An 8,541-nucleotide genomic window follows, 5' to 3' on the forward strand; every position below is an offset into this window, starting at 1 on the left:
TGATTCCTATATCTAACATAAACTAGTTATATAATTTTGAATAACTTACTTTACCACTCTGAGTTTCACCTGCTGTGAAGAATGAAAAAGATCAATTTTTTTTCAGAGAGGGCATAAGGAAACTTTGGAGGTGATAGATATGATTATGGCATTAACTGTGATGATTTCAGGGATGTATACTTATTTCCAAACTCAAGTTGCACACATTAAATATGTATATTTTTATGTCAATCATGTTTGCTTTTTTAAAGAAAAATCATTATTATTATTTTGTTGTTAATCGTCATCCAAGGATTTTTTTCCATTGATTTTTTAGAGAGAGTGGAAGGGAAGGAGGGAGGAAGGGAAATAAAGAGAGACAAAAGAAGACACATCAATCCTGGATGAGCCCAACCTGAGCCAGGGATTGAAACTTCAAGCCAGATACATGCATGCCCTTGACTGGGAATCGAACCTGTGACCCTTTGGTATGCTGGCTGACACTTTAACCACTGAGCCACACCAGCCAGGGCAAGAAAAAGATCATTTTTTAAAAACATTCAATAAAATGGTGGATACATAATAAGTACTCAATAAAACTATTTAATTGTATTAATGTTGTTTTAATTATATTGATATTATTAATACTTTTATGAAAGCCTTAACCTTCAGGAAGAAACCGCCACAAATATTTTACTTTAGTATTAAAACAAAACTCTTAAAGAGAAATCAGTATTTTTCCATTTACTACTTAAAGACAAGCATTAAAGAAATTTCATGGAGCATTTGGGTGGGTCCGTTTTATGCTGAGAAGTGAGTGGTCTATTTGAGTGGTCTTTTCTCTAGAATGCCTGAAATCACAGAAAAACATCAGTCCTAAAAGTAAGCAAAGCTCTATTACTGGCATATCATTTTTTCGCCTAAGAATGCGTTACACCAGTGCTCTGCCCCTAGAGGCCTATGGAAGTATTTCCTTGCAGCGACCTACCAACCACAGCCGCCGACACTGGGCCGCACAGACGCTGTGATCTCCGGGAGGCGGGGCCTCGGAGGGGGTGGAGCTTAGGGGGAAGTTGTGAGACTTGGTTCGGGGGGTGTCAATTGCAGCGTCATCCGCCGTCTGTACGTGCACAGGTCGGCCTGAGGAGCCTTTTCGAATACTAGGCGTGGGTTTCCTACAAGCTGGACTGTGGGCCTCCCCGAAGGCGACCCCGAAGCTCCGAGGACTCGCCCCACGACGCGACGCCGTGCGCGGCACTCGCCACCCGCCCCGCCCCGCCCCGCCCCGCCTGTCCTCGAGACGTGTCACTGAGTCAGCCAGGCCCCGGGAGCGCCGTCCGCGGAGCCGCTGAGGTGACGGGCAGCCGACTCCTCAGCCCCAGCGCCCACCCGGCGCCCTGGTGGAGACCACAGCCCGGAGGACCCGGCCCCGCCACGCGCCGCCGAGCTGAGGAGCCCGCGGGCCCCGAGTCCGGGACGGCGCCCAGCCTGCAAGACCCGGCGGGGCCCGGGCCGCGGCCGCGGTCACCTCCGTGGCGGCCCTGGCTCCGGGCTGTGCCCTGCAGCTGCCCCGGGACGGCGTCGACCTGGTGCTGGAGCCCAAGCCGACGTCGGTCCCGCAAGTGTCCCTCGGAGCGCACACCCTCACGCTGGTCCCCCAGGCCCTCTGGGGCTCCGGCGACCACCGCTCCTGGACGCTCCCGGGGAAGACCTCGCCGTCCAGCAGGGATTCTTCTAAGCATGTGTCGCAGACTTCGCCGCTCAAGAAGAGGCCTGCGGCGAGGAAGCGGACCCCGAGTTCCTGACCCCTTGGATGGACCCTCCAGCCGGCTCAGTCGCCGGGTTCCGCCCCTCTGCTAGAAGGGGGTTCGGCTCCCACCGGCACAGCCCCATCGCGGAACCCTCGCCTCGGGACTCCCACCCCTAGTCCAGAGAGACGCTCACCAGGTCCCTACTTCAACCTGGACTTCCTTCTGGAGCCCTTCCCAGCTCACCACGCCAACCTCTACCTCTGTCTCCGAGTCCAAGTCCCCACGCGCGCCCCAGGGCCCTCCGTGTCCAGCGCGCAAGGCCCGGAGACTCCGGTTCAAGGAATGAACTGCCCCTCCCCCAACCCCACCACAAGCGCGCAATTCTAGCTACTCCCTTCGAGACCCTATGGGATTCCCAGCGTCCTTTATGCTAAATATCCTACAACCTGGGAACTGAGCACTTCTTATGCAAACAACTCCTCCCGTGTAGACTGGCTATAGTTAGCAGATGAAGACGTTAGCAAGAGAAAGCAGATTCTAGACCTCATCTTTGAAACAGAAAATCTGCCCAGGGGTACCAGACAATCTATTTTCAGATGTCTGGGCTTTTTCACAAGATCATTCTCAGGCCCCTCCATTCCCCTTCGTTTTGTGTCAGTTATTTTCTCTCAAACTCTACTTCAGCCCCATACCGTTACTCCTCTTTCTCCCCAAACCGAGAAATCACTGGATTTCTCATGTTTTGATTTTTTTTTTTTTGTAGGTTTTTCCATGAATTTATACTCTTAGCCATGCGTTTTCTCTTTCTTGGTGTGTCCAGCTGCTCTTTTGGAAAACAGCAAAATTTTATCAGATGTTTCTAGCATGCATTGGGATTTGTATTTCCTTTTTAAATCTGTTCATCTGGTAATTTTGACCTATAGACTGATGTAAAAATGTTTGCATTTCTACTATTCTACATTATTACGTGCGTTTTTAATTCTACCCTGACCTTTTTCCTATGTAAATCAAACTTCTAACTTTAAAAAATTTATTTATCATATTTACTTCACGTTTTTATAAAAGAAATAAAATACTATTGGTCAAGCTGAAGTCAACTACATGATTTTAGTTTTAAAAAACATCAATACTATTTAGATTTACCAACATGCTTTAACAATTCTTTTCCACCTCTTTTTTCTTTTTATTCTTACATTCTACTCTATTTATTATTATTATTATTATTATTATTATTATTATTATTATTATTATTATTGATTTCAGAAAGAGGAAAGGAGAGGGATAGAGAGGAACATCAATAATGAGTCATTGATCCACTGCCTCCTGTACGCCCCCTGCTGAGGATAGAGCAGGAAACCAGGACATGTGTCCTGACCTGGAATCCAACCTTGACCTCCTGATTCATGGGTGACAGTGAACCCCTGAGCCATGCCAGCCGGGCTTACATTCCACTCTTAAAGACTAGCTACAATTTTCTTCTTGCTGAAGAATATCCTTTAATAGTTCTTTCCACTATGTTCTATGTATGGTAAACTATCTTGGTTTTATAAGTCTGAACATGTTTTTGTGTGGTAAACTCTCTTAGTCTTATATGTCTGAAAATGGTTTATTACATATTCATTAATTCTAACATGATGTTTAACTAAAGATGTTAGTACATTGTTCTGCCAGAGAGAAAGCAGTTCTACTCCATGACTAACAAATATTATCGGCTGTCCATTCAGAGACTGGATTTTCTACTCTATTTCTGGTCCCTCAAGTTGTGTCTTTCTTTTAAAAGTAGTATATATTTAATATGATTTAATATTTTTTATCTCTGCTTCCACTAGAAGGGATCCCCCTGTACTACCATCTTATCCACAATTCCCACTGCAACTTAACCATCCCTCCTCCTTCCCCATAACACATTAATCAATCAGTCCCAAGTCCCAGCCAAATTATCTGATTATTGTGAAGAGGGAAGATGGCCCTGTTTGCAAAGCTGCCTTCTACTGCAAAAGCCTCATGATCTACACTAAAAATAACTGAGGACATCCATTTTCAGCAATATGTGAACCAAATAGTCCAAAAAATTCCTTGAGAACAACACTCTTGAAACTGATGGATAAAAATTACTTTAACATTTTAAAAGGCATATCTCAGCTTGTAGGAGGAATCCTCCAATGTCAAAAATGATGACATGTCACAAATCCAGAGAGAAAATTGGGAGCTGCAACAAGAAGACATGTAGAGGTTCCTAACATTCTGTGGTTGCCTAGAGCTTTGGTTTTAATGTTCCATTTATGAGAGAGAGAAAATAAAATGTAGTGGTCACATAGCCCTGAAAAAAATCCCAGGCTTCCAAAACGTGATGTCTCCAATAGGTAATCTAACAAGCAAAAGGAAAAATCATAATACAAAAGGAAATGGCACTTAAATGTATCTGTCTCAGCTTTGGCTCCAGGTAAAATGTTGGGGGTGGTGGTGCTGAAAGCTTAATTTAAGATAGTCTCTGGTTGATGGTGAACCTGACAAAAGTAAAACAAATTTTCTCCAAGGAGAATACACCTTCTCCCCAAAGCTAAGTATCTTCCCAGTGATAGCCTTCCAGTGATTATAAATTCATAATACAAAATCAAAAAGTACATAAGGAAGCAAACCAAAATAAGTGAGAGTAAATGAGAGACCTCCAAAACAAGAAAAAGGAGAATCAGTCCCTCAAATGATAGAAATTGATGAATTATCAGATACAAAATATTTTTAAAATAAATTTAATGTGAGGACATAAATGAGGGCAACATAAATGTAGCTAAAGAAAAAATATCAAAAGATATGGCAGCTTTAAAAGAGAACTAATGATAAACAGCATAGGGAATATAGTCACTAATATTATAATAACTATGTATAGTGCCAGGTGGGTACTAGGCTTATCAGGGTGATCATAAGGTATATAAATGTCTAATCATTCTATTGTGCACCTGAACTAATATAATATTGTATGTCAACTGTAATTGAAATTTTCTTTTAATTATTTTTTAAAGGAACTAAACACTTCTAGGGATTGAATATGGAAACATGGAAGTAAGAAATGCAATGAATGGGTTAAACAACCATTTAGACAAAATTAAAAATGGAAATACTGAACTAGAGATAGCATGCATAAAGCAAACAAGGGTAAAAGCATATAAAATAAGAAAAGGAAACTAAGAGACATAATCAGAGAAAAAGTAGTTCTACTCCATGACTATCCAAGATGGAAAGGGGGAACATGGAGAATAGGGAAGTAGCTATTCACAGAGATAATGAATGAATTCTCCAGATGTGGTGATAGAAAAAAATCATTTGTTTATTCATTTAACAAATATGTATTAAGTGCCTACCATGTACCCGGCACTTTTCCAAATTCTGGAAATATAGGCAAGAACAAAACAGTTAAAAATCACTGCCTTCGTGGAGTGCAATAATTCACACAAGAAATAATGCTGCCTTACATTAAAATAGTAGTAAGAGGAGTGATATGAAGGTGCATGTAGTTGGATATATTTTAAAGTTAGAGAAGACAGGATTTCTTGTTGTGAAAGTTGTGAGAGAGCCTAGGGTAACTCAAAGGATAAGTTAAGGGTTTGGGGCCTAAGCACAAAAAGGATGGAAATATTATTTCCTAAGATTGGAAGGACCTGGAGAGGAGCAGATAGTAGAAAAAATATAAGATATGTTCAATTCTGGACACGTGTTGTTTGAAGTGCCTGTTTCATATTCAAGTGTAACTGTTGGCTAGGAAGTAAAGTATGTGAGTCCAGATTGCATGGGAGTGGTACACGATGGAGATACACCAGTGTTTTGGAAGAACCACCTAAGTGTTCAAAATACCAAAGTGTATTTTGAAATCATCAAGAATTAGGATGATATCACTCTGGGGGAGAGTAACACAATCCAAGAGTAAAACACATCTAAGGAGTGAGGAAGAGGAGCCCTGGAATTGGAAAGAGGGTAGAGAACTGCAACGAGACAGAATTTCTGATGACATGAAATTCAGGAAGGATGGAGAAATGCTTGGGAATATCAATGAGGTGCAAGAGAAATATGTATCGCATCTCCAGCCATTAGTACTAGGGCTGTGGGAGAGAAAACAGCCTCCACTTGAGAAGCCTCCAGAGAAAACAGTGTACTCAGAAAAAGCAGGTTTCAATTTTAGTATGAAGTTAAAGGAGAGTTGAAGATTTTTGAGTTTTGTGATTGACTATGAGCCTCAAGGGCAGAATGAAAAGGTGCAGGAGATGGAGAAAGATAGGAGGTAGCGAGAGAACACCCTGGACTGCGTATCTGAAGGTTTAAATCTGAGATACGAGGGATGAACAGATTCCTACCATGAACAAGAATAAAAGACATGAGGAGATTAGTCTTCATGATCCTATGGCAGGCAGAGGTGGCAAGACTTTCAGCACTGAAGCGTAAAGGGACCATCGTTCCAAGAACATACATAGTTCTGGAACATACTATAGCATCTTCATTTGGGAAGCACAGGTTTCAAGACTGATAAATTTTAAAAAACACATTTAGACAGATTATTGTTAACCCACCAAACACCAAATTCAAAGAGAATATTTTTATATACAGAAAGAAAAGACAACTACAATGAAAAGGCATATTACACCGATGTTATATGAATGGCCAATACATATATGAAAACGTCACGAGTAATCGGAGAAATACAACATAAATACATGATGAGATACCATTTTACACCAACTGATTAAAAAATGCTTAGAAATCTAACCATACTAAGTGTTGTCAAGGATGTGGTGCCAAGAGATACAGAAATATAAATTAGGATAAATACTTAAGAAAGCAACTTGGACTTATCTATTATTGTTAGGGTGCCACACACTACTACCGAGCAAGTCCACATCTGAATGTTTTGCCCTAAGTATATAGGTAGAAGTCAAAGATCTCTGTTTTAAAGTTAAATATGTCAGTAGTATTGAATTCCCAAATCCCACACATTCTAAGTGTTTCATTTTGTAAAATGTCCTTCTCTCCTCTGAGCTTCACTAATGAGGACTGAATAATTCTTCAAGCACTCGGTGTAGTGCAAGTCAGACAAAGTTTGAATACAAAACGTTAACCTTATGATAAATTTTTCCTATTGTTATTAATTACCACAGCCTGACCTCTAACCAAAAAAAAAAACCCACAAAACTGCTGTTTCACTTGAATATTTTAAAAGCTTTTTTATTTTTTTTAAAATGCATTACTAATATCTCTCCTGAATGAAAAGAATTTCAAGAACCATTTGCAGAAGCAGTGGTGAGAGATGGGGTAAAGGCTTTTCATAGCCTCCGGGAAAATCTAGAGACTTTAGGCGCAGGCACTACTATAGGTAAACACGCAGTTTATGAGATTGTTTTAGCTACTACTTCCCCTCGCGAATAAGGCCCCGGGGCCCCCCAGGAGCACCCAAGGAGCATTCCCCTCCACTTTCTGGAAAACCCACCGGCGGTCGCACTAGACAAACACGCTCTCGTCGGCGGGAGGCGGAGCCTGTAGTGAGACGCGGGTCACGGTCACCTGACATCCCAGCTGTCAATCACCCGCTGCGCCGACCGATCCGCCTGAGGAGATTTGAACGCTCGAGGCCAAGCCCGGAGCCCCGCAAGACTCTCCTAGAATCTGGGACTGCGGGCCTCCCGGAGGCACCACCCGAGTTTCCAGGACTCGCCCTGCGATGCGCGGCCTGTGCCCCCACACGTCCCCTGCCCGCCTCGCGGGTCCTCGAGACCTGCCACCGAGTGACGCTCGCCCTCACCAGGCCCCCGGAGCGCCGCCCGCAGAGCCACTGAGGTGATGGGCAGCCGACTCCTCAGCCCCAGCGCCCACCCAGCGCCCTGGTGGAGACCACAGCCCGGAGGACCCGGCCCCGCCAAGCGCCGCCGAGCTGAGGAGCCCGCGGGCCCCGAGTCCGGGACGGCGCCCAGCCTGCAAGACCCAGCGGGGCCCCGGGCGGCGGCCGCGCTCACCTCCGTGGTGGTTCTGGCCCCGGGCTGTGCCCTGCAGCTGCCCCGGGACGGCGTCGACCTGGTGCTGCAGCCCGAGCCGACGTCGGTCCCGCAAGTGTCTCTCGGAGCGCACACCCTCACGCTGGTCCCCCAGGCCCTCTGGGGCTCCGGCGACGACCGCTGCGGAGGGCAGGCGCGCTGGCCTGTGGGCCTGGAACCCCGCGCTCTCCTGGGCGCTCCCGGGGAAGACCTCGCCGTCCAGCAGGGTTCTTCTGCGCATGTGCCGCAGGCGTCGCCGCCCAAGAAGAGGCCCGCGGCGAGGAAGCGGACCCCGAGCTCCTGACCCCGTGGATGGGCGCTGCAGCCCGCTCGGTCCCTGGAAGGGGCTTCGGCTGGTACCCCCACAGCCCCATCGCGGAGCCCTTGCCTCGGGCCCCCACCCCTAGTCCAGAGAGACGCTCCCCAGGTCCCTACTTCAACCTGACTTCCTCCTGGAGCCCTTCCCAGCCCGCCACTCCAGCCCCTACCCCCCCTCCCAGTCCAGCGCCCCCAGCGCCCTCGGGGTCCCGCGCGAGGCCCGGAGACGCGGGTTCCAGGAGTGAGCTGCTCCGCAGTCAGTCCCCTGCCACGCGGCTCGGGCGCTGGTGATGTACCGAGGCTCGCTGTAAGCACGCACACCACTCAGGGATGGAGCATCTTCATTCACCGACAGCGGGCAGCTGCGGGTTTTGATGGTTCTGTTAGTTTTTGGTTTTGTTTTTTAGTAAAATGCCTTGATCCGTAGCAGGCAAGGATATTTTTTTAAAAAAAAAAAAACAAACAGATTCTTGTAAGGA

The 8,541-nt window shown here is 45.7% G+C and overlaps 2 pseudogenes across 2 annotated transcripts; both read left to right on the forward strand.

Annotated features, from left to right (window-relative positions):
* Window positions 1-905: 905 nt before the first annotated feature.
* On the forward strand, window positions 906-2,108 carry LOC308567499 (proline-rich protein 23C pseudogene; annotated as a pseudogene). The gene is made up of 2 exons: window positions 906-989; window positions 1,144-2,108. The product of its transcript is annotated as a proline-rich protein 23C pseudogene (transcript).
* Window positions 2,109-7,553: 5,445 nt separating this feature from the next.
* On the forward strand, window positions 7,554-8,307 carry LOC308567737 (proline-rich protein 23A pseudogene; annotated as a pseudogene). Its single transcript has one exon. The product of its transcript is annotated as a proline-rich protein 23A pseudogene (transcript).
* The last annotated feature ends 234 nt before the right edge of the window (window positions 8,308-8,541 follow it).

This window comes from Miniopterus schreibersii (assembly GCF_964146895.1).
Source record: "Miniopterus schreibersii genome assembly, chromosome: 15".
In the NCBI taxonomy this organism is placed as follows: Eukaryota; Metazoa; Chordata; class Mammalia; order Chiroptera; family Miniopteridae; genus Miniopterus; species Miniopterus schreibersii.